Below are 25,249 nucleotides of genomic sequence, written 5' to 3'. Positions count from 1 at the left end.
TTGTATCGTAAAACGTGCCATGGTTCTTGGTAAGAATCCTGAAATAACCCTCCAGAGATTATAAAAGGAGCGCAGATATTCAATATAATCTCAATTAAATATGCATTTAATTTACTCAGGCAACAGCTATGTAAATAGATCGTGGAGTTAACAAATGTTTCAGAAACCATCTGCCATTTCATTGTATTAAGTAAATGAGTGAATTATCATCAATCCCTTATATGTTATTCCTTCCAACACTTCCACCCAAAAATATTTTTGTGTCTATTAATGAAGACTACATATTATATATCGAAGGGCATGTAAACATATGTATTTTTGCAGAAACGCTGGAGCAAATACCAAAATGGTATAAAAAAGCTCTGCACCTTATTCCAATAAGTGATATTGACAGGCAACTCTCTGACCACACCCTCCTTAATAAGGAGATGAAATGGTGCCTGTGAGCTTCATTTTGGAGTATCTGTAATGCGAGTCCCAACCATCTCTTTCCTTACAACAAGATGTTTGAACCGACCACCACAGTAGATGAAAGCACGCCTGTGTGTAGCAACCTTTGGAAATAAATTGAAGGGCTGGTATACCTGAATCACTCAATGCATGATGACTGTCTCTTGCTTAAATGCAATGTTCACTTCATGATTATAGTTCTTGATTTGTACTTTTAAGTTTCCAAAATGACGTCTTCTTTTAGAAGGTACCCCTAATATTTCTATAAATGAGTAGGTCATAGCATGTTCATGCACCCTATGCTACAAACCTACCCCAGGCCACCTTCAACAGTCCAGGGGGCGATATTACAAAGGAGCTCTGGGGTGCAACAGGCAATTGTGCCCGCTTTTCGTGCCCCTGGGGCACTTTGGTATTAAGGTGATGAATCAACAACTTTCTAAACACATAGAAGATAACTACTTGTTAGACGACACCCAATTTGGGTTTCGAAAAGCACATGACAGTGAAACAGCTCTCATCAAAGCCTCAGAAGACATAATAACCATAACGGACCAGGGAGGTGCAGCTGTGCTCATACTGTTAGATTTTGTCAGCTGCATTTGACACGGTCGATCATACCACCTTGATCGACCGTGTCACTGCAATGGGTATTCAGGGCAAGGCTAAACAGCTTCTGTCTTCGTTCCTTTCTAACCGAACTCAGGCGGTGACGCTAGGCTCCTTCCACTCTACCCAACTGACATTACCGTGCGGAGTACCTCAAGGCTCATCCCTAAGTCCGACACTTTTTAACATCTATGTGTCGGACCTAGCCAGAGTCATCAAGGCGTATGGGATGGGCCTTACATCATATGCAGATGATACCCAGCTTGTTCTCACAGTTCATAAAAATGGAGATAAGGTAGCGTCTAGCTTTCAACAAGGCATGCTGGCCATCAGTGACTGGATGGCTAGCAATTGCCTAAAATTCAAGGCACTACGTATTGCCTATAAAGCCTCGCACAATACAGGCCCCCAGTTTCTCATAAATCAGCTTTCCACCTACCTTCCAAACAGATTGCTTCGCTCCTCCACCGCATGTCAGCTAACTGTACCACATACAAAAACTGTCTCCTGGGGTGACAGGTGCTTTGTCGTCACGGCGGCTAAACTTTGGAACACTCTCCCACTGGAGATTAGACCGTGTCAGTCACTGTTACTCTTTAGAAAGACGCTAAAGACATGGTTGTTCAACCAATAATTCTTCCACCAACTTTTCCCTGATGTCCGCAGCACCAAGACGCCCCAGGGCATTTGTGCGCTTTACAAATTTAATAAATAAATAAAGAAGGGGCGGCAGATGCTTGTGCGTCTCCTTCTGTAATACCGATAGCGCTGGTACATATAAAGCGCCAGCGTTATCATCAGAGGGCATTCCCTCATTTGCATGGGGGCATTTCCCCATGCAAATGAGGGAATCCCTTTGCCTCTGCGCCTGCGCCGTATTACAGACTTGGCTATAGAGGCAAATAAGCTGTCAGGAAGTGCACTGAAATTGTGCCACCTAAAAGATGGTAGTCCTCCGGAGTGGCAAAAGGGGGGCCCCATGGACCCCCCCAGACATCCTGTTGCAGGCAGGTGCAGTCACTCACTGCACCTGCCTAAAAGGGGATCTCCAATCCCTCTCAAAAGTGCAAGTAGGTTGAGACCTGCTCTGTGAAATACAGAGCTGCTTCAAAGCAGTTGCTCTGTTTTTCACATGAAATCAGCTGCTCCCAGGGCAGCATGAGTTCGTAGCTGTCGTGGGGGAAGTGCATTCATCCAAAAATAGCACATTTTCCTTGTTTGCAGCGGGTGTACCTTTTAAAAGGTGCGCCCAGCTCAAACAAGGAAAATGCGCCATATGTATGCTACATCCCCTGGGGTTCTAACTAACAACACTTTGCATGCTGGGCACATAATGACAAAAAACACAAGGCTTCATGTTAGAAATCAAAGAGTTAGTAGCCCTTTGTTATCTCTGTACATTATTTCACCAGCTCATTATAACTTTCTTAGCAATGGGGGTCTCTAATAGGCAGAGGTATGCACCTTTGTCCAAGTAGGGACCCTTGCTTCTAGTCAGGGTAAGGGGGATACACACTTTAGATAACCCCTGCTCAACCCCTTGGCAGCTTGGCATGAGCAGACAGGCTTATCCAAGAGGCAATATGTGAAGAATTTGTACTCAAAACATACAGTAATACAGTGATAACACCACAAATGGACTCCACCACCAGTTAAGAAAAATAAAGCATCTAAATCTAAACTCAACAAGACCAAAACAACAGAACTCTAGCATACATGTAGTAAAATAGCACTTCAAAACAGTTATTTACAAAATAAAGCTTGTAGAAAACAAATAGGTCCACCTGGGGCTATTATGATATTGTGCCAGCAATAAATCCAAAGTACGGCACAGACCAAGTGGTGAACGGCATCGGGCATGGATCCCCAATCAAACAGTACCTTTGGATAACGAAGTCTACGACGATGCATGGCATACTGAAGGCGATATGTCGATGCTGAGGTCGTCTTCCTGACTGCCACGGGAAAGGTGAGGCATTGTGTCCGCAAGGACGTGATGAGTCGAATCCAGGACAGGGGTACTCAGTTTTGTCAGCGGTGAGGCATAGGTTCTGGTGACTGTGCGAAGTCGGCGAGTTCGTGGAATCGCCCTCAGTGGTTATCGGCGTCGCGATAACAGGATGCGGGTACTGGCGATGACAGAGTAAGTGCAAGCACTGGCGTCAGGAAATTCCGATAATTGCTGGTGTCAGTAGGTATTGAAGGGTGTCGGAGCTACAGTGCAGGCCGGGCAGTGCGTCGTGCACTTCACGAGTTGTGCCCCAGGTCTCAATGCAGGCTACGGCGTCACTGCTGCGTCTCTGATGGCATTGGAGACCGGTTTTGCTGATTCTTTCAAGTTGCTTTCAGCTCCCAACAGCAGGGACAACCTCCAGAGGCCCACAACTGGAACAGGCACCTCCTGGCAGGTCAGCAATAGAGTTCGGGGGTGCTGGGGGTGAAGTCTTTGTGTCCCTGAGACTTCAGAACAGGAGGCCAGCATACACAGGTCCTTGGAGATTCTTGAGATTCTTCTTCAAGCAGGTTTCTCAGCAAGGTTCCAGTCTTTGTCCTTTCCTTGGCTGATGCAGCAACTGCAGGCTAACCCCCACACAACACACGGCAACAGGGGCAGTGCTCCTCCTCACAGCTCTCCAGCTCTTCTCCTTGGCAAAGGTTCCTCTTGAGTCCAGAAGTGATCTAAAGTTCTGGGGTTTAAGATCCACTATTTATACACCATTTTGTCTTTGTTCTTCTTGGTGCAAGGGTGTCTGAGCCCAGTCCAAACCAGTACTGTCCTCACTGGTGCAATATGACCGCAGGGGGTTGAGACACCATTGTGCAAGGGACTCATGCCCTATTCAGGTGCAAGGAAAACTGCTCCCACTACTCTAAATGCAGTTAATTTCCATTGAGCTTAGCTCTGGGTCATCCAGGAAGTGCCAGGCACACCTCAACACCCCCCAGTGGCTGTCTATAGTGAAGGTACTTCCCCAGCCCCCTCACTCTAAAACTAGACAGTCAATCCACAAACAGGCAGAGGCACATAGAACGGTTAAACAACAAAATGCATACTTTCTAAAAGTGGCATTTTCAAACACATAATTTAAAAAACCATCATTACTAAAAGATGTGGTATTAAATTCAAAGTTCAGAGAGTCTAAACTTTATTTCTCTACCTTATCCCAATGGGAAGTTACACTTGTACGATGTTACAAAGTATCTCCCATGTTAACCTATGCAGCAGATAGTCTTTCAATAGTGAAAAACAGAATACACTGTATTTCACTATCAAAACATGTCACACACCACTACATGTCCTACCTTTCACATACGCTGCACCATACCCATCGGGGTACCTTGAGGCTACCATAGGGGTGCCTTACCTGTAAGAAAAGGAAGGGTTAGGGCCTAGCAAGTGGGCGCACTAGACAGGTCGACATGGCTGTATAGAACTGCGCATTGATACTGTAGTGGCAGGTCTAAGATCTAACTTCAGGGCTACTTATGTGGGTAGCACAATCAATGCTGCAGACTCACTGGTAACAATAAACTGAACAAATGCCAATACTGTTGTCCTCAATCCTTCTTATTTGTCACAACACATTGGAGTTAAACCAAACATGGGACCAAGACTTATAATTCAGTCTGAATAAATCCTTATTTTATTTTTCACTTAAAGTACATTTGTTAATTGATTTATACCATGAACACAATTTTCAAATCCCTGAAATCAACATACAAAAACAATTTATACAATGAATAATGAATAAAACTGCACACATTGCAAACCAATCGTCACTCCCAATCAGTCAACACATTCCACACTCAAACATACACTGTCACAGCCAAGAAAGAAGATCTGTTTACATTGACAATTCAATAATCCATATCTAGAAAACCATAGAAAATACGTTTTTTTTGCTGCTTGTGTTTTTAAATAATGGTATATATTTAGAGATCTTATGGCGTATAAACTAACGGTCTACGCGTTTCGAACTCCTAATTGGTTGGGAGTTCTCAACAGGACCTCACAGCTCTTACTGATGAAGAGCCTCATAAATAAACCCGACGTGAAAAAATTTAGCCCACGTCTTATGGGCGCCTCTAAAGAAATGGAATGTATGCAGGGACTTTCTTATGATCGTGCGACTCACAGTTATTCCTTCCTGGTGTAATCTCGGTGTCTGACTCAATCGCCGATACACGCAGCATACGACCCGCGGTGTCCGCGTGTGTGCCGGTAGGAGTTTGTAACCAATACAAATACAACTGGCATGTCACAAGTAATCATCCACTCACCCAGGAGCCCCCCAACCCCCCACCACCCATGGGAACAGCATCGTGGCCATCAGTTCAACAAGATCCTGTTTCATCCTACAAGACATTATTCTGCGAAACTCTTTCATTCTCCCACCGACTCCCCTTGGGTCTAGGGCCCATGGCGTGTCACCCACCATCTTGAAGCTCAGCCTTGCCCAGCAGGACTCTCAGTTAATAAATTTTGTCCCAGACCCCCATCAAGACCATGGTACCTTCTCCATTTTCCAGTTGGCAGTCCTTTGGGGGCGTGGTCTCACTGTAGTTTACCTTGTAAGAAAAATGATACAAAAAACTCGTTCTTGTCCTTGTTTTGATTCAAATGTTCCTCTTTAATTATGTCAATTCCATTGTTGCTTCACAATGTTAATGATTTGTTCATATTTTTTTCTGTCTCTGCACAAATTATATCTCCTCTATGTGCATTGGTCTAATTCCAAATAATATATCCCATCCCTATGCATTTCGGGACAACGCTCTTCATCAGGGGATTTACATTGGATCTGAAAAAAAAAAAAAGGAAAGAGGATGCTATGTTATAACCAGGTCTGTCTACTCTTCCACAACATATTCCAAAGTGGGAAGTCTCCATCTTACTTACTGGTAGTGATTCTTAGGAAAACTAACATCGTAGTGTATAAAGTGAAAAAAATAAAGGTGCCATTAAAAAGACTTGTGCCAGTCTCTGCTCGTAATATACTTAATCGAAGAATGTCTCTGTAGACTTGTGGTTTAACCAGTCTACACCATGGGGTGGCACAAGTCTTTTTGATGACACCTTTATTTTTTGGATAATGGGGCAGTCCCAAATAATATGATAGAAGGTCCCCTGCAGGTGTCCACATCGGAGACATCTGGAGTCACTGGCTCGACCCATGCGGTGTAGCCTAACCCTATCATAGTATACCCTATGTAGTATGTTATATTGAATGAGTCGGAGGTGGGATTTAATCGTGAGTTCTCTATGATGCATCAGGGCAGCTTCCCAATCTATTGTGCCCATCTCACCCAGGTTCTGTTCCCAAGTTTCTCTCAGTTTCCCCAGTCTATCTGGCATGTTATTATTCAGAGTCTTATACGTCAAAGATACTATCTTATTGGATACTTGTTCTTGCAGTAGACGACCCTCCAACAGGGCATATTTTGGCAAGGGGGAGGAGAGCGCCACCTCATCCCTCCATGCATGACGCAGTTGCGCATATTTAGGAAACTGAGTGGGGCGTAGCCCATACTCTGCTGCCAGGGTCCCGAAAGGTTTAAGATTCCCCTTCACCACCAGGTCCCCCAATGTTGAGATTCCGATATCATGCCATCCTCCAAAGCCCCTGAGTTTGTGGAGCTCCTTCAGCCAGGAACAGGTCCATATCAGCGTCTGCTTTGTTGGTTTATGTGTCCACCCCATCATCTTTGCCGCCCTATCCCAGACCTCTATGGTTATCTGTGTGGCCGGGAGTAATCGTCTCTGTCCAGTGCCCAATGCAAATAGTGTAAACTGGTGTGGTGCGCCATGGTGTCCCTTTTCAATCTCTATGTGGGGTGATCAACTGATGCATGGAGCCATTCATTTATTGGCGACAGGTGCTCAGCCCAGTAATATGCCTCAATGTCTGGTAAAGAGAACCCTCCATTATACTGGTTTCTCTGAAGCGTGTCTAGGGCTATCCTCGGTTGCTTTCCCAGCCATAGCAGAGAGCGCAATTCCCCATTTATCACCTTTAACGTCTGCCTGGGGAGGGGGAAGTATTCATTGTGTAGGGCATACAGAAAACAAGGCAACGTAATCATTTTGAACATTGAGGCTCGGCCTAACATCGTGAGGGGAAGGGCCTTCCATCGAAGGGCATCGTCCGCAAAATTCGTAACCACATGCTGGATGTTTCTTTGATAGGAGAGGATTCTGTCTGTAGTCAGGTAGATCCCCAAGTACATAAACTCCGTCTGTGTGACCTGGAGGGCCCCAGGAAGAGGGGGACACATTTCTTCCTGCCATGGGCTATACAGGATCGATTTATGCCAGTTTATCGTGTACCCTGAAAAGGAGCCATACCTGCCCAGGAGCCTGAACAGTGCGGGGACTGTTGTGGCTGGTTGAGCAACATACAGCAGAATATCATCCGCTCAGAGCGAGACTTTTTCTTCCTGCATGTCGGTCCGCGATATTTGAAATCCCTGTATCTCCTCTACCTGCCAGACCTCACAGGCCACTATTTCGATGGTGAGGGCGAATAATAGTGGGTCCCCATTCTAATAGGAAAGTCGTCAGATAGGATCTCGTTCACCTTAACCTGAGCTCTGGGGTCTGCATAGAGGAGTTCCACCCATTTCCTAAAGTTAGGGTCAATGCCAAATTTGATCAGGGCTGCCTCCAGGAAGGGCCAGTGTACGGCGTCAACCGCTTTTTCAGCGTCGAGAGAGAGAAACATGTGTGGATCTTCCCGTCCCTGTACCTCCATGAACCAGCTGTGGGTCCGTCTTAAATTTTGTCTAGTCACACTGTCTAGCAGGAATCCTGTCTGGTCCTGGTGTACCAGGCCCGAGATTACTTGGCGCAGGCGGAGGGCTAAGATCGTTGCTAATAGCTTAGCCTCCACGTTCAGGGGTGAGATTGGTCGATAGGACGCGCAGTCCTCGGGGGCCTGCCTTGTTTATATATAGGTATGATTGTGGCCATCTGAAGATCAAGTGGGAGGATGCCCTCTTGGGTCGCGTCCTTAAACAGCGCTAGCAGGTGGACCATCAATAAGCCGGGCACTCTTTTAAAAAATTCTGCTGGGAGTCCATTTGGGCCCGGGGACTTCCCAGGGCGGAGTCTGGTAATTGCCTCTCTAATTTCAGTGGCCGATATGTAGGCTTCAAGGGTCTCCTTGTCCTCGTCCGTAAGGATCGAGATTCGAAAAGTAGCAAAGTAAGCCATTATCTCTTCCGATTCACCTAAATCCCTGGCTTTGTAGAATTCCTTAAAGTAGGAGGCAAACGTCTGGACAATCTGGGCATCCCCCCCTGTAGCTGCCCCTGACTATGGACTACGTTTTCTATCCACCGGGCGTCCCTTTCCTTATGGCTTAGCCACGCTAATAGCTTCCCAGACTTGTCCCCAATATCGTATAGTCTATGTAGGGTCGCTTATGCCTGCGCTTTTGCTTTGTCCGTTGCTAGGGCTCTATAGCTCTGTTGTGTATCGGTCAGGCACCGGAGAACCTGTGTGTCCCCTTCCAACAGATATCGCCGCTCTAGGTCTAGTATTTGGGTTTCAAGGGAATTAAGTTCCTCTTGTGCTTTCCGCTTCCCTCGCGATATTCGATTTTGAGCCCTGTCTTGGAGCACTGTCTTGTAGGCCTCCCATACTACAACGCCCGACTGCACCGATCCCTCATTTTCTGCAAAGTACACTTTCGTGTCAGCCCTAAGACTCTGCATTATCTCATTATTCTGCAGATGCCATGCTGTCAGTCTCCAACCTCCACCGCTGGTCCTATGCATCCCACCCAACCTAACAAGAAGGGGCGAATGGTCCGAAATCCCACAGGTACTCGGCCTCGTCGTCAGTCCCCCGTGCGTGTCGGGGAGAAAGACATAGACCAGTCTCGAGTGTACCATATGTGCACCTGAGTAGTATGAGTAGCTTCTGGTATCCAGGTGAAGCCGCTGCCACACATCTGTCAGTCCCAATGTAATCATAACCCTGGCCAAATGCGTAGTCGGGGGGCTGTCAAGTCGGGTTCCCTGATGGGTCCATGGGAACGGACATGACGTCATTGAAGTCCCCTCCTATGATGTGTAATGTGTCTGGTGTGTCTAACAGGATATCAGCCAATCCGGAGAGGGTCCTGGCCTGGAGGTTCAGAGGGGCATAGATCGAGGCTGTTAAGACCCCCCCATGTCCCCGATAATCCCACATAAGTTCCCTGGGGGTCCGTCCAAGTCTGAGTTGCCTTAAAAGGGGGGGGATTTTTTAACCAAGATAGCAACCCCGTGTATCCTGCATGTGCTAGTACTTTGTACGCTCCTCTTGCAAGAAACCCACATTTCATTCCCTTGAGGTGGGTCTCCTGCAACAGGACGATATCGGGGCACACCCGTTTAATGTGTGCTGTCACCAACCCTCTTTTAATTTTATCCCCTAAGCCATTCACATTCCATGTGAGAATGTTGTAGGGGCCATTTACCTGTCCGCCCTCGAGGGGTCCATGGTCAGTCAAGGAAGACATTAAGCTTGTGTGTCTGATGCACCTGTTCAGAACATGTAAACTCAATAAAGTTTGTTTGAAAAAAAAAATCAAGCAAAAGACATAGATGCGAATTTATGTTCCTTAGAAAAAATACATAGGTATTCGGAGACCATTTAATTTGCCATGCTCAGTAAGAAGTGAAACAGGCACTTGGTATGTATTTTTGTCGACCGTGTTAATTTAAAGTGTCAATTGAGGTGTAAAGCTGGCCCATATTCCTAGGACACAGCTTCATTACATATATATTTCCTTTGAGATATTGCAGATTATACTCTTCTTTTATCACATATTTTACCTCAAACAATTGCTATTCAGTGAAACTATCAAAAATGACACGTATGTCATGTTTAAAAAGTCCTTAAATATGACTTGTGATTACAAACACCATATTTAGAAGCAGTTCTCAGAAGAGAAACATGCTTTAACTCTTTAGCTGCTCATAAAAAATTCTGTGAAGCAGCTACCGCGATGGCCACGACAAATGCAGCTTCCCTCAGGGATGGCTTCTTGAACTGAGAATCCCCTTGTAATCCAAGATGTGCTCTGTGTTCTGCTACCAGAAACCAGTTTCCCTTTTATTCCGTTTTCGCAAAAAACAAAACGTTTTGTTTGTTCCATGCAAAACAGATCGGATGGATGAAAATGGACATCATCCGCGCATGCTAGACAATGTCTTCGTCGTTTTGTTTTTAGATTATGTGATCTACTGTACACTTGCAACATATTGGGTCAGCTTCGCAAAAAAAGTGTAAAAATACAATTGCAGATGTCCTCTGTACTCTTGTATTCTTTCGATATTCACGGACATTCCTTCAAGTACATCTGCAAAGCTGTGACTGGTGCAGCTTTCGAGGTGTGCTATTGGGAAAGTTATGTGACATATTCTGACATCAGTAGTTCCACAATGCAGAAGTGTATACAGAGAGGCAGTCTGTATTAGGAGAAGCCAGTGCCTGTGTACATTTGCTGATTTTTTTTCACTGTCAAAACATTTTTTTATCATGGAGAGATCCTTTGCCCTGCACCCCCTCCGACTTTCTGGAGTGTTCAGATACCTTGGAAAAGGGTTCTACCTTAGGTCTCTGCAGGATCAATTCTCTGCTGTGGTAAAGGGTCTCGAGGAGTTTATGAATGCTCAAACTCTCCTGAGTTTCTGGGATCACTATTTGTGTCGGCTTAGCTGTATGCAGTTGTGGTGTGGAATCGTGCACGGTTAAATGAATTCATATCTGCTAGGTATACTTTTGTAAACTGGATTGCCTGCTTAAGTATGCCATCACAATATTTCAGTTGTGTTTCTTTCTGAGAGAATGTATTGGAAATATAAAGGGTTGTCTACCAGCAGCTATTTTGGGTTTTTGGATTTTGACCAACTGGTGTCAAATAATACTGACAAGAAATCTGTATTCTACAAAACTGTTTATGTGATAGTATTGCAAAAAGTGACAGACCTTAATTACGTTTGCAATTTCAGACGGGAAAAATATGATTTATTTTGTGAACAGGACTTTTAAGACGGTCTTGGTCCACTTTAACTCCCCCTTAAACAGGATAAAAGGTTGATTTAAAAAAAAAAAAAAAAGATTGCTAGAAACATAGCTGTAGGAATTCTTTGTAAATATTTAGATTATGTGACCATGTAAAGTACTGCTATGTTAACAGTTACATGCGCGGTTTCTGAGTCTGAATATTACTTAAATAACCCCATTGATAGAAAACCTTCCGCATGACATATGCAAATACTATCAGGTGCTTAATGATTTTCATACTTAAAGAAAGTGAGGTCGGGAAATGTTTTTAAAGTAGGGAAAGTCATTAACAGTACCACAAGCAGTACACAAAATAACATTTGATACACTCACCATTCTGCGGTAAAAAGTCCTGAGGGATCGATTGCCCCTGGAAAGACTACATAGTCATAGTCAGTATAAACAGGGCAATGATCATAATAAATGGTATATTTTTAGCAGAGTAATACCTCTAAAAAGGTACAACAAAGTATGGTGATGGTCCAAAAAATTCTTCCAGCATGCTTTGTGTTCGAATATACAAAGCGGCATGGGGCACTCTACACTATTCTGTATTTAAATGCTAGGAATGGATGTCATAGAAACCACTTAGAATGAATGACTGGATTGTAAATCCAGTTATTCACTGCTGTGACGTAGCAACTTGTTAACCACTGTTTCCACGCCATAAAAGAATTCAAGGCTGCTCTGGCTGGCCTCTCTTAGTGCCTGTCAGGCGGCCCTGGAAAGCAGGGAGCACAGCTTTTGGAAAGAAGGGAATGGAAAGCACAGAGAATGATGGTGGTGGGTATTTTCTTTCAAGATCGGAGACAGAGAAGAGAGACAATTATATCTATGGCTCTTCCAATACTCCTCTGCCCCTGTGTAACGATCTAAAGCAGGGGCAGATGATTTTGGTGGCCATGCATAACATAAAATTACAGATGGATAAAAAGGGAATTTCAGGGATGGTTTTCACCTCAGCATTCTGAGTGACATCATAGACAACTTGAGCTTCGCTCTCATTATCTATGTGATGTCCCTCACGAACCCTCTTTGATAAGCACCCCTTAATTCACCCTTGCCCATCTATAACTCATGTCATACTAAATAGCAGCACATTTATTTTGCCAAATTGTATCGTAAAAGGTGCCATGGTTCTTGGTAAGAATCCTGAAATAACCCTCCAGAGATTATAAAAGGAGCGCAGATATTCAATATAATCTCAATTAAAAAACCTGCATTTTAATTTACTCAGGCAACAGCTATGTAAATAGATCGTGGAGTTAACAAATGTTTCAGAAACCATCTGCCATTTCATTGTATTAAGTAAATGAGTGAATTATCATCAATCCCTTATATTTTATTCCTTCCAACACTTCCACCCAAAAATATTTTTGTGTCTATTAATGAAGACTACATATTATATATCGAAGGGCATGTAAACATATGTATTTTTGCAGAAACGCTGGAGCAAATACCAAAATGGTATAAAAAAGCTCTGCACCTTATTCCAATAAGTGATATTGACAGGCAACTCTCTGACCACACCCTCCTTAATAAGGAGATGAAATGGTGCCTGTGAGCTTCATTTTGGAGTATCTGTAATGCGAGTCCCAACCATCTCTTTCCTTACAACAAGATGTTTGAACCGACCACCACAGTAGATGAAAGCACGCCTGTGTGTAGCAACCTTTGGAAATAAATTGAAGGGCTGGTATACCTGAATCACTCAATGCATGATGACTGTCTCTTGCTTAAATGCAATGTTCACTTCATGATTATAGTTCTTGATTTGTACTTTTAAGTTTCCAAAATGACGTCTTCTTTTAGACGGTACCCCTAATATTTCTATAAATGAGTAGGTCATAGCATGTTCATGCACCCTATGCTACAAACCTACCCCAGGCCACCTTCAACAGTCCAGGGGGCGATATTACAAAGGAGCTCTGGGGTGCAACAGGCAATTGTGCCCGCTTTTCGTGCCCCTGGGGCACTTTGGTATTAAGGTGATGAACCAACAACTTTCTAAACACATAGAAGATAACTACTTGTTAGACGACACCCAATTTGGGTTTCGAAAAGCACATGACAGTGAAACAGCTCTCATCAAAGCCTCAGAAGACATAATAACCATAACGGACCAGGGAGGTGCAGCTGTGCTCATACTGTTAGATTTGTCAGCTGCATTTGACACGGTCGATCATACCACCTTGATCGACCGTGTCACTGCAATGGGTATTCAGGGCAAGGCTAAACAGCTTCTGTCTTCGTTCCTTTCTAACCGAACTCAGGCGGTGACGCTAGGCTCCTTCCACTCTACCCAACTGACATTACCGTGCGGAGTACCTCAAGGCTCATCCCTAAGTCCGACACTTTTTAACATCTATGTGTCGGACCTAGCCAGAGTCATCAAGGCGTATGGGATGGGCCTTACATCATATGCAGATGATACCCAGCTTGTTCTCACAGTTCATAAAAATGGAGATAAGGTAGCGTCTAGCTTTCAACAGGGCATGCTGGCCATCAGTGACTGGATGGTCAGCAATTGCCTAAAACTGAACTCCCAAAAAACGGAGGTTATCATTTGCGGTAAGCTATCCCCTGCCTGGTCTAGTTCCTGTTGCCCCCTTCACTAGGCCCCCCTCCTAACCTAGTCCCCAAGGTGAGGAACCTCGGCATCATATTTGATGATAGACTGACTTTTGCACCTCATGCTAATTTGGTGGTCTCTGCAGCTTTCTATAAACTCCGACTGATCAACAAAAATTCTTCCATTTCTCCCTGAAAGTGCTAGCACAACTTTGGTCAGCACACTAGTGATGTCATCCTTGGACTACTGCAACGGACTGTTTGCAAACGCACAAAGCAGGGTTATTAAAAAACTGCAAACCGCTCAAAATGCGGCCGCCAGAATGTTGTCAGGAACTCCTAAGTTTAAACCAATCTCTCACACAATGAAACGATATCACTGGTTGCCAGTTAGGAACCGGATAAAATTCAAGGCACTACGTATTGCCTATAAAGCCTCGCGCAATACAGGCCCCCAGTTTCTCATAAATCAGCTTTCCACCTACCTTCCAAACAGATTGCTTCGCTCCTCCACCGCATGTCAGCTAACTGTACCACATACAAAAACTGTCTCCTGGGGTGACAGGTGCTTTGTCGTCACGGCGGCTAAACTTTGGAACACTCTCCCACTGGAGATTAGACCGTGTCAGTCACTGTTACTCTTTAGAAAGACGCTAAAGACATGGTTGTTCAACCAATAATTCTTCCACCAACTTTTCCCTGATGTCCGCAGCACCGAGACGCCCCAGGGCATTTGTGCGCTTTACAAATTTAATAAATAAATAAAGAAGGGGCGGCAGATGCTTGTGCGTCTCCTTCTGTAATACCGATAGCGCTGGTACATATAAAGCGCCAGCGTTATCATCAGAGGGCATTCCCTCATTTGCATGGGGGCATTTCCCCATGCAAATGAGGGAATCCCTTTGCCTCTGCGCCTGCGCCGTATTACAGACTTGGCTATAGAGGCAAATAAGCTGTCAGGAAGTGCACTGAAATTGTGCCACCTAAAAGATGGCAGTCCTCCGGAGTGGCAAAAGGGGGGCCCCATGGACCCCCCCAGACATCCTGTTGTAGGCAGGTGCAGTCACTCACTGCACCTGCCTAAAAGGGGATCTCCAATCCCTCTCAAAAGTGCAAGTAGGTTGAGACCTGCACTGTGAAATACAGAGCTGCTTCAAAGCAGTTGCTCTGTTTTTCACATGAAATTAGCTGCTCCCAGGGCAGCATGAGTTCGTAGCTGTCGTGGGGGAAGTGCATTCATCCAAAAATAGCACATTTTCCTTGTTTGCAGCAGGTGCACCTTTTAAAAGGTGCGCCCAGCTCAAACAAGGAAAATGCGCCATATGTATGCTACATCCCCTGGGGTTCTAACTAACAACACTTTGCATGCTGGGCACATAATGACAAAAAACACAAGGCTTCATGTTAGAAATCAAAGAGTTAGTAGCCCTTTGTTATCTCTGTACATTATTTCACCAGCTCATTATAACTTTCTTAGCAATGGGGGTCTCTAATAGGCAGAGGTATGCACCTTTGTCCAAGTAGGGACCCTTGCTTCTAGTCAGGGTAAGGGGGATACACACTTTAGATAACCCCTGCTCAACCCCTTGGCAGCTTGGCATGAGCAGACAGGCTTATCCAAGAGGCAATATGTGAAGAATTTGTACTCAAAACATACAGTAATACAGTGATAACACCACAAATGGACTCCACCACCAGTTAAGAAAAATAAAGCATCTAAATCTAAACTCAACAATACCAAAACAACAGAACTCTAGCATACATGTAGTAAAATAGCACTTCAAAACAGTTATTTACAAAATAAAGCTTGTAGAAAACAAATAGGTCCACCTGGGGCTATTATGATATTGTGCCAGCAATAAATCCAAAGTACGGCACAGACCAAGTGGTGAACGGCATCGGGCATGGATCCCCAATCAAACAGTACCTTTGGATAACGAAGTCTACGATGATGCATGGCATAGTGAAGGCGATATGTCGATGCTGAGGTCGTCTTCCTGACTGCCACGGGAAAGGTGAGGCATTGTGTCCGCAAGGACGTGATGAGTCGAATCCAGGACAGGGGTACTCAGTTTTGTCAGCGGTGAGGCATCGGTTCTGGTGACTGTGCGAAGTCGGCGAGTTCGTGGAATCGCCCTCAGTGGTTATCGGCGTCGCGATAACAGGATGCGGGTACTGGCGATGACAGAGTAAGTGCAAGCACTGGCGTCAGGAAATTCCGATAATTGCTGTTGTCAGTAGGTATTGAAGGGTGTCGGAGCTACAGTGCAGGCCGGGCAGTGCGTCGTGCACTTCACAAGTTGTGCCCCAGGTCTCAATGCAGGCTACGGCGTCACTGCTGCGTCTCTGATGGCATTGGAGACCGGTTTTGCTGATTCTTTCAAGTTGCTTTCAGCTCCCAACAGCAGGGACAACCTCCAGAGGCCCACAACTGGAACAGGCACCTCCTGGCAGGTCAGCAACAGAGTTCGGGGGTGCTGGGGGTGAAGTCTTTGTGTCCCTGAGACTTCAGAACAGGAGGCCAGCATACACAGGTCCTTGGAGATTCTTGAGATTCTTCTTCAAGCAGGTTTCTCAGCAAGGTTCCAGTCTTTGTCCTTTCCTTGGCTGATGCAGCAACTGCAGGCTAACCCCCACACAACACACGGCAACAGGGGCAGTGCTCCTCCTCACAGCTCTCCAGCTCTTCTCCTTGGCAAAGGTTCCTCTTGAGTCCAGAAGTGATCTAAAGTTCTGGGGTTTAAGATCCACTATTTATACACCATTTTGTCTTTGTTCTTCTTGGTGCAAGGGTGTCTGAGCCCAGTCCAAACCAGTACTGTCCTCCCTGGTGCAATATGACCGCAGGGGGTTGAGACACCATTGTGCAAGGGACTCATGCCCTATTCAGGTGCAAGGAAAACTGCTCCCACTACTCTAAATGCAGTTAATTTCCATTGAGCTTAGCTCTGGGTCATCCAGGAAGTGCCAGGCACACCTCAACACCCCCCAGTGGCTGTCTATAGTGAAGGTACTTCCCCAGCCCCCTCACTCTAAAACTAGACAGTCAATCCACAAACAGGCAGAGGCACATAGAACGGTTAAACAACAAAATGCATACTTTCTAAAAGTGGCATTTTCAAACACATAATTAAAAAAACCATCATTACTAAAAGATGTGGTATTAAATTCAAAGTTCAGAGAGTCTAAACTTTATTTCTCGGGCCGGTCCTCGGATGCTTGTTTCCGTTCTGGGAAGGACATGGCTTTTGTAGTTCGGACTGGACTGTTCCCATGGGGCACAGGGTCAGCGCTGATTTGCATATCGCCATTGTCTAACCCAGGGTGGTGTGGAGTGGAAAAACGATGGATTTGGGCCCAGATCTTTGGACTGGGGTGAATGTGTGACATTGATCCACATTCTGTCCATCACTGTTGTGTTTGCAATTACCGCTCTAAGTGTACTGGGGATGCTCAGACGTGAGTCCCAGGCACTCCACACCACTGGAATCAAGCTAGCCGGGCTGATGAGAGGTGTTACCTCGAAACCGGGCCGGTCCTCGGATGCTTGTTTCCGTTCTGGGAAGGACATGGCTTTTGTAGTTCGGACTGGACTGTTCCCATGGGGCACAGGGTCAGCGCTGATTTGCATATCGCCATTGTCTAACCCAGGGTGGTGTGGAGTGGAAAAACGATGGATTTGGGCCCAGATCTTTGGACTGGGGTGAATGTGTGACATTGATCCACATTCTGTCCATCACTGTTGTGTTTGCAATTACCGCTCTAAGTGTACTGGGGATGCTCAGACGTGAGTCCCAGGCACTCCACACCACTGGAATCAAGCTAGCCGGGCTGATGAGAGGTGTTACCTCGAAACCGGGCCGGTCCTCGGATGCTTGTTTCCGTTCTGGGAAGGACATGGCTTTTGTAGTTCGGACTGGACTGTTCCCATGGGGCACAGGGTCAGCGCTGATTTGCATATCGCCATTGTCTAACCCAGGGTGGTGTGGAGTGGAAAAACGATGGATTTGGGCCCAGATCTTTGGACTGGGGTGAATGTGTGACATTGATCCACATTCTGTCCATCACTGTTGTGTTTGCAATTACCGCTCTAAGTGTACTGGGGATGCTCAGACGTGAGTCCCAGGCACTCCACACCACTGGAATCAAGCTAGCCGGGCTGATGAGAGGTGTTACCTCGAAACCGGGCCGGTCCTCGGATGCTTGTTTCCGTTCTGGGAAGGACATGGCTTTTGTAGTTCGGACTGGACTGTTCCCATGGGGCACAGGGTCAGCGCTGATTTGCATATCGCCATTGTCTAACCCAGGGTGGTGTGGAGTGGAAAAACGATGGATTTGGGCCCAGATCTTTGGACTGGGGTGAATGTGTGACATTGATCCACATTCTGTCCATCACTGTTGTGTTTGCAATTACCGCTCTAAGTGTACTGGGGATGCTCAGACGTGAGTCCCAGGCACTCCACACCACTGGAATCAAGCTAGCCGGGCTGATGAGAGGTGTTACCTCGAAACCGGGCCGGTCCTCGGATGCTTGTTTCCGTTCTGGGAAGGACATGGCTTTTGTAGTTCGGACTGGACTGTTCCCATGGGGCACAGGGTCAGCGCTGATTTGCATATCGCCATTGTCTAACCCAGGGTGGTGTGGAGTGGAAAAACGATGGATTTGGGCCCAGATCTTTGGACTGGGGTGAATGTGTGACATTGATCCACATTCTGTCCATCACTGTTGTGTTTGCAATTACCGCTCTAAGTGTACTGGGGATGCTCAGACGTGAGTCCCAGGCACTCCACACCACTGGAATCAAGCTAGCCGGGCTGATGAGAGGTGTTACCTCGAAACCGGGCCGGTCCTCGGATGCTTGTTTCCGTTCTGGGAAGGACATGGCTTTTGTAGTTCGGACTGGACTGTTCCCATGGGGCACAGGGTCAGCGCTGATTTGCATATCGCCATTGTCTAACCCAGGGTGGTGTGGAGTGGAAAAACGATGGATTTGGGCCCAGATCTTTGGACTGGGGTGAATGTGTGACATTGATCCACATTCTGTCCATCACTGTTGTGTTTGCAATTACCGCTCTAAGTGTACTGGGGATGCTCAGACGTGAGTCCCAGGCACTCCACACCACTGGAATCAAGCTAGCCGGGCTGATGAGAGGTGTTACCTCGAAACCGGGCCGGTCCTCGGATGCTTGTTTCCGTTCTGGGAAGGACATGGCTTTTGTAGTTCGGACTGGACTGTTCCCATGGGGCACAGGGTCAGCGCTGATTTGCATATCGCCATTGTCTAACCCAGGGTGGTGTGGAGTGGAAAAACGATGGATTTGGGCCCAGATCTTTGGACTGGGGTGAATGTGTGACATTGATCCACATTCTGTCCATCACTGTTGTGTTTGCAATTACCGCTCTAAGTGTACTGGGGATGCTCAGACGTGAGTCCCAGGCACTCCACACCACTGGAATCAAGCTAGCCGGGCTGATGAGAGGTGTTACCTCGAAACCGGGCCGGTCCTCGGATGCTTGTTTCCGTTCTGGGAAGGACATGGCTTTTGTAGTTCGGACTGGACTGTTCCCATGGGGCACAGGGTCAGCGCTGATTTGCATATCGCCATTGTCTAACCCAGGGTGGTGTGGAGTGGAAAAACGATGGATTTGGGCCCAGATCTTTGGACTGGGGTGAATGTGTGACATTGATCCACATTCTGTCCATCACTGTTGTGTTTGCAATTAAACTTTATTTCTCTACCTTATCCCAATGGGAAGTTACACTTGTACGATGTTACAAAGTATCTCCCATGTTAACCTATGCAGCAGATAGTCTTTCAATAGTGAAAAACAGAATACACTGTATTTCACTATCAAAACATGTCACACACCACTACATGTCCTACCTTTCACATACGCTGCACCATACCCATCGGGGTACCTTGAGGCTACCATAGGGGTGCCTTACCTGTAAGAAAAGGAAGGGTTAGGGCCTAGCAAGTGGGCGCACTAGACAGATCGACACTGCTGTATAGAACTGCGCATTGATACTGTAGTGGCAGGTCTAAGATCTAACTTCAGGTCTACTTATGTGGGTAGCACAATCAATGCTGCAGACTCACTGGTAACAATAAACTGAACAAATGCCAATACTGTTGTCCTCAATCCTTCTTATTTGTCACAACACATTGGAGTTAAACCAAACATGGGACCAAGACTTATAATTCAGTCTGAATAAATCCTTATTTTATTTTTCACTTAAAGTACATTTGTTAATTGATTTATACCATGAACACAATTTTCAAATCCCTGAAATCAACATACAAAAACAATTTATACAATGAATAATGAATAAAACTGCACACATTGCAAACCAATCGTCACTCCCAATCAGTCAACACATTCCACACTCAAACATACACTGTCACAGCCAAGAAAGAAGATCTATTTACATTGACAATTCAATAATCCATATCTAGAAAACCATAGAAAATAAGTTTTTTTTGCTGCTTGTGTTTTTAAATAATGGTATATATTTAGAGATCTTATGGCGTATAAACTAACGGTCTACGCGTTTCGAACTCCTAATTGGTTGGGAGTTCTCATCAGGACCTCACAGCTCTTACTGATGAAGAGCCTCATAAATAAACCCGACGTGAAAAAATTTAGCCCACGTCTTATGGGCGCCTCTAAAGAAATGGAATGTATGCAGGGACTTTCTTATGATCGTGCGACTCAGTTATTCCTTCCTGGTGTAATCTCGGTGTCTGACTCAATCGGCGATACACGCAGCATACGACCCGCGGTGTCCGCGTGTGTGCCGGTAGGAGTTTGTAACCAATACAAATACAACTGGCATGTCACAAGTAATCATCCACTCACCCAGGAGCCCCCCAACCCCCCACCACCCATGGGAACAGCATCGTGGCCATCAGTTCAACAAGATCCTGTTTCATCCTACAAGACATTATTCTGCGAAACTCTTTCATTCTCCCACCGACTCCCCTTGGGTCTAGGGCCCATGGCGTGTCACCCACCATCTTGAAGCTCAGCCTTGCCCAGCAGGACTCTCAGTTAATAAATTTGGTCCCAGACCCCCATCAAGACCATGGTACCTTCTCCATTTTCCAGTTGGCAGTCCTTTGGGGGCGTGGTCTCACTGTAGTTTACCTTGTAAGAAAAATGATACAAAAAACTCGTTCTTGTCCTTGTTTTGATTCAAATGTTCCTCTTTAATTATGTCAATTCCATTGTTGCTTCACAATGTTAATGATTTGTTCATATTTTTTTCTGTCTCTGCACAAATTATATCTCCTGTATGTGCATTGGTCTAATTCCAAATAATATATCCCATCCCTATGCATTTCGGGACAACGCTCTTCATCAGGGGAATTACATTGGATCTGAAAAAAAAAAAAAGGAAAGAGGATGCTATGTTATAACCAGGTCTGTCTACTCTTCCACAACATATTACAAAACTGGGAAGTCTCCATCTTACTTACTGGTAGTGATTCTTAGGAAAACTAACATCGTAGTGTATAAAGTGAAAAAAATAAAGGTGCCATTAAAAAGACTTGTGCCAGTCTGTGCTCGTAATATACTTAATCGAAGAATGTCTCTGTAGACTTGTGGTTTAACCAGTCTACACCATGGGGTGGCACAAGTCTTTTTGATGACACCTTTATTTTTTGGATAATGGGGCAGTCCCAAATAATATGATAGAAGGTCCCCTGCAGGTGTCCACATCAGAGACATCTGGAGTCACTGGCTCGACCCATGCGGTGTAGCCTAACCCTATCATAGTATACCCTATGTAGTATCTTATATTGAATGAGTCGGAGGTGGGATTTAATCGTGACTTCTCTATGATGCATCAGGGCAGCTTCCCAATCTATTGTGTCCATCTCACCCAGGTTCTGTTCCCAAGTTTCTCTCAGTTTCCCCAGTCTATCTGGCATGTTATTATTCAGAGTCTTATACGTCAAAGATACTATCTTATTGGATACTTGTTCTTGCAGTAGACGACCCTCCAACGGGGCATATTTTGGCAAGGGGGAGGAGAGCGCCACCTCATCCCTCCATGCATGACGCAGTTGCGCATATTTAGGAAACTGAGTGGGGCGTAGCCCATACTCTGCTGCCAGGGTCCCGAAAGGTTTAAGATTCCCCTTCACCACCAGGTCCCCCAATGTTGAGATTCCGATATCATGTCATCCTCCAAAGCCCCTGAGTTTGTGGAGCTCCTTCAGCCAGGAACAGGTCCATATCAGCGTCTGCTTTGTTGGTTTGTGTCCACCCCATCATCTTTGCCGCCCTATCCCAGACCTCTATGGTTATCTGTGTGGCCGGGAGTAATCGTCTCTGTCCAGTGCCCAATGCAAATAGTGTAAACTGGTGTGGTGCGCCATGGTGTCCCTTTTCAATCTCTATGTGGGGTGATCAACTGATGCATGGAGCCATTCATTTATTGGCGACAGGTGCTCAGCCCAGTAATATGCCTCAATGTCTGGTAAAGAGAACCCTCCATTATACTGGTTTCTCTGAAGCGTGTCTAGGGCTATCCTCGGTTGCTTTCCCAGCCATAGCAGAGAGCGCAATTCCCCATTTATCACCTTTAACGTCTGCCTGGGGAGGGGGAAGTATTCATTGTGTAGGGCATACAGAAAACAAGGCAACGTAATCATTTTGAACATTGAGGCTCGGCCTAACATCGTGAGGGGAAGGGCCTTCCATCGAAGGGCATCGTCCGCAAAATTCGTAACCACATGCTGGATGTTTCTTTGATAGGAGAGGATTCTGTCTGTAGTCAGGTAGATCCCCAAGTACATAAACTCCGTCTGTGTGACCTGGAGGGCCCCAGGAAGAGGGGGACACATTTCTTCCTGCCATGGGCTATACAGGATCGATTTATGCCAGTTTATCGTGTACCCTGAAAAGGAGCCATACCTGCCCAGGAGCCTGAACAGTGCGGGGACTGTTGTGGCTGGTTGAGCAACATACAGCAGAATATCATCCGCTCAGAGCGAGACTTTTTCTTCCTGCATGTCGGTCCGCGATATTTGAAATCCCTGTATCTCCTCTACCTGCCAGACCTCACAGGCCACTATTTCGATGGTGAGGGCGAATAATAGTGGGTCCCCATTCTAATAGGAAAGTCGTCAGATAGGATCTCGTTCACCTTAACCTGAGCTCTGGGGTCTGCATAGAGGAGTTCCACCCATTTCCTAAAGTTAGGGTCAATGCCAAATTTGATCAGGGCTGCCTCCAGGAAGGGCCAGTGTACGGCGTCAACCGCTTTTTCAGCGTCGAGAGAGAGAAACATGTGTGGATCTTCCCGTCCCTGTACCTCCATGAACCAGCTGTCGGTCCGTCTTAAATTTTGTCTAGTCACACTGTCTAGCAGGAATCCTGTCTGGTCCTGGTGTTTCAGGCCCGAGATTACTTGGCGCAGGCGGAGGGCTAAGATCGTTGCTAATAGCTTAGCCTCCACGTTCAGGGGTGAGATTGGTCGATAGGACGCGCAGTCCTTGGGGGCCTGCCTTGTTTATATATATAGGTATGATTGTGGCCATCTGAAGATCAAGTGGGAGGATGCCCTCTTGGGTCGCGTCCTTAAACAGCGCTAGCAGGTGGGCCGTCAATAAGCCGGGCACTCTTTTAAAAAATTCTGCTGGGAGTCCATTTGGGCCCGGGGACTTCCCAGGGCGGAGTCTGGTAATTGCCTCTCTAATTTCAGTGGCCGATATGTAGGCTTCAAGGGTCTCCTTGTCCTCGTCCGTAAGGATCGAGATTTGAAAAGTAGCAAAGTAAGCCATTATCTCTTCCGATTCACCTAAATCCCTGGCTTTGTAGAATTCCTTAAAGTAGGAGGCAAACGTCTGGACAATCTGGGCATCCCCCCCTGTAGCTGCCCCTGACTATGGACTACGTTTTCTATCCACCGGGCGTCCCTTTCCTTACGGCTTAGCCACGCTAATAGCTTCCCAGACTTGTCCCCAATATCGTATAGTCTATGTAGGGTCGCTTATGCCTGCGCTTTTGCTTTGTCCGTTGCTAGGGCTCTATAGCTCTGTTGTGTATCGGTCAGGCACCGGAGAACCTGTGTGTCCCCTTCCAACAGATATCGCCGCTCTAGGTCTAGTATTTGGGTTTCAAGGGAATTAAGTTCCTCTTGTGCTTTCCGCTTCCCTCGCGATATTCGATTTTGAGCCCTGTCTTGGAGCACTGTCTTGTAGGCCTCCCATACTACAACGCCCGACTGCACCGATCCCTCATTTTCTGCAAAGTACACTTTCGTGTCAGCCCTAAGACTCTGCATTATCTCATTATTCTGCAGATGCCATGCTGTCAGTCTCCAACCTCCACCGCTGGTCCTATGCATCCCACCCAACCTAACAAGAAGGGGTGAATGGTCCGAAATCCCCCAGGTACTCGGCCTCGTCGTCAGTCCCCCGTGCGTGTCGGGGAGAAAGACATAGACCAGTCTCGAGTGTACCATATGTGCACCTGAGTAGTATGAGTAGCTTCTGGTATCCAGGTGAAGCCGCTGCCACACATCTGTCAGTCCCAATGTAATCATAACCCTGGCCAAATACGTAGTCGGGGGGCTGTCAAGTCGGGTTCCCTGATGGGTCCATGGGGACGGACATGACGTCATTGAAGTCCCCTCCTATGATGTGTAATGTGTCTGGTGTGTCTAACAGGATATCAGCCAATCCGGAGAGGGTCCTGGCCTGGAGGTTCAGAGGGGCATAGATCGAGGCTGTTAAGACCCCCCCATGTCCCCGATAATCCCACATAAGTTCCCTGGGGGTCCGTCCAAGTCTGAGTTGCCTTAAAAGGGGGGGGATTTTTTAACCAAGATAGCAACCCCGTGTATCCTGCATGTGCTAGTACTTTGTACGCTCCTCTTGCAAGAAACCCACATTTCATTCCCTTGAGGTGGGTCTCCTGCAACAGGACGATATCGGGGCACACCCGTTTAATGTGTGCTGTCACCAACCCTCTTTTAATTTTATCCCCTAAGCCATTCACATTCCATGTGAGAATCTTGTAGGGGCCATTTACCTGTCCGCCCTCGAGGGGTCCATGGTCAGTCAAGGAAGCCATTAAGTGGTGGAGTTCAAGTGTATCCCTGGAGGGGGGTAGACGGTGAGCGTGTATACCTGAGTGTCCCTGTGACCAGTGTGCTAGTTAAACATGAAATAAAACCTCCCCAACCATAGAACTAGTGCAACCCACTCACCCTCCCTTCCCACCCACCTCCCCCTCCCCCATGACTCATCCCCGGCAAGGTGCTGGGGAGTAGACTTTAGGGCAGGTGGAGGTCTATCGCCCTCCCTTACTCAACTCATGCCACAAGTTTGAACTCTTGCAGCAGTCCCAAAAACTTCGGAACAAAGACAATAAAAGGTAAAGCTGCAGATGAGGAAAGGACCACGAAAAACACAGCCACCAGGCTATCGCTAGTCCTCCGCAGATGTCGACACAGAAAGAGAGGGAGAAGAATAGAGAAAAAAGAGAATTAAGAGGAAAAGAGAGAAAAGAAGAGGGAATGCGTGTCCAGCATGCATGCTCCAGTA

The sequence above is a fragment of the Lissotriton helveticus genome, chromosome 6 (genome assembly GCF_964261635.1).
Source record: "Lissotriton helveticus chromosome 6, aLisHel1.1, whole genome shotgun sequence".
In the NCBI taxonomy this organism is placed as follows: domain Eukaryota; kingdom Metazoa; phylum Chordata; class Amphibia; order Caudata; family Salamandridae; genus Lissotriton; species Lissotriton helveticus.
Note: the sequence above shows the minus strand (reverse complement) of the source record.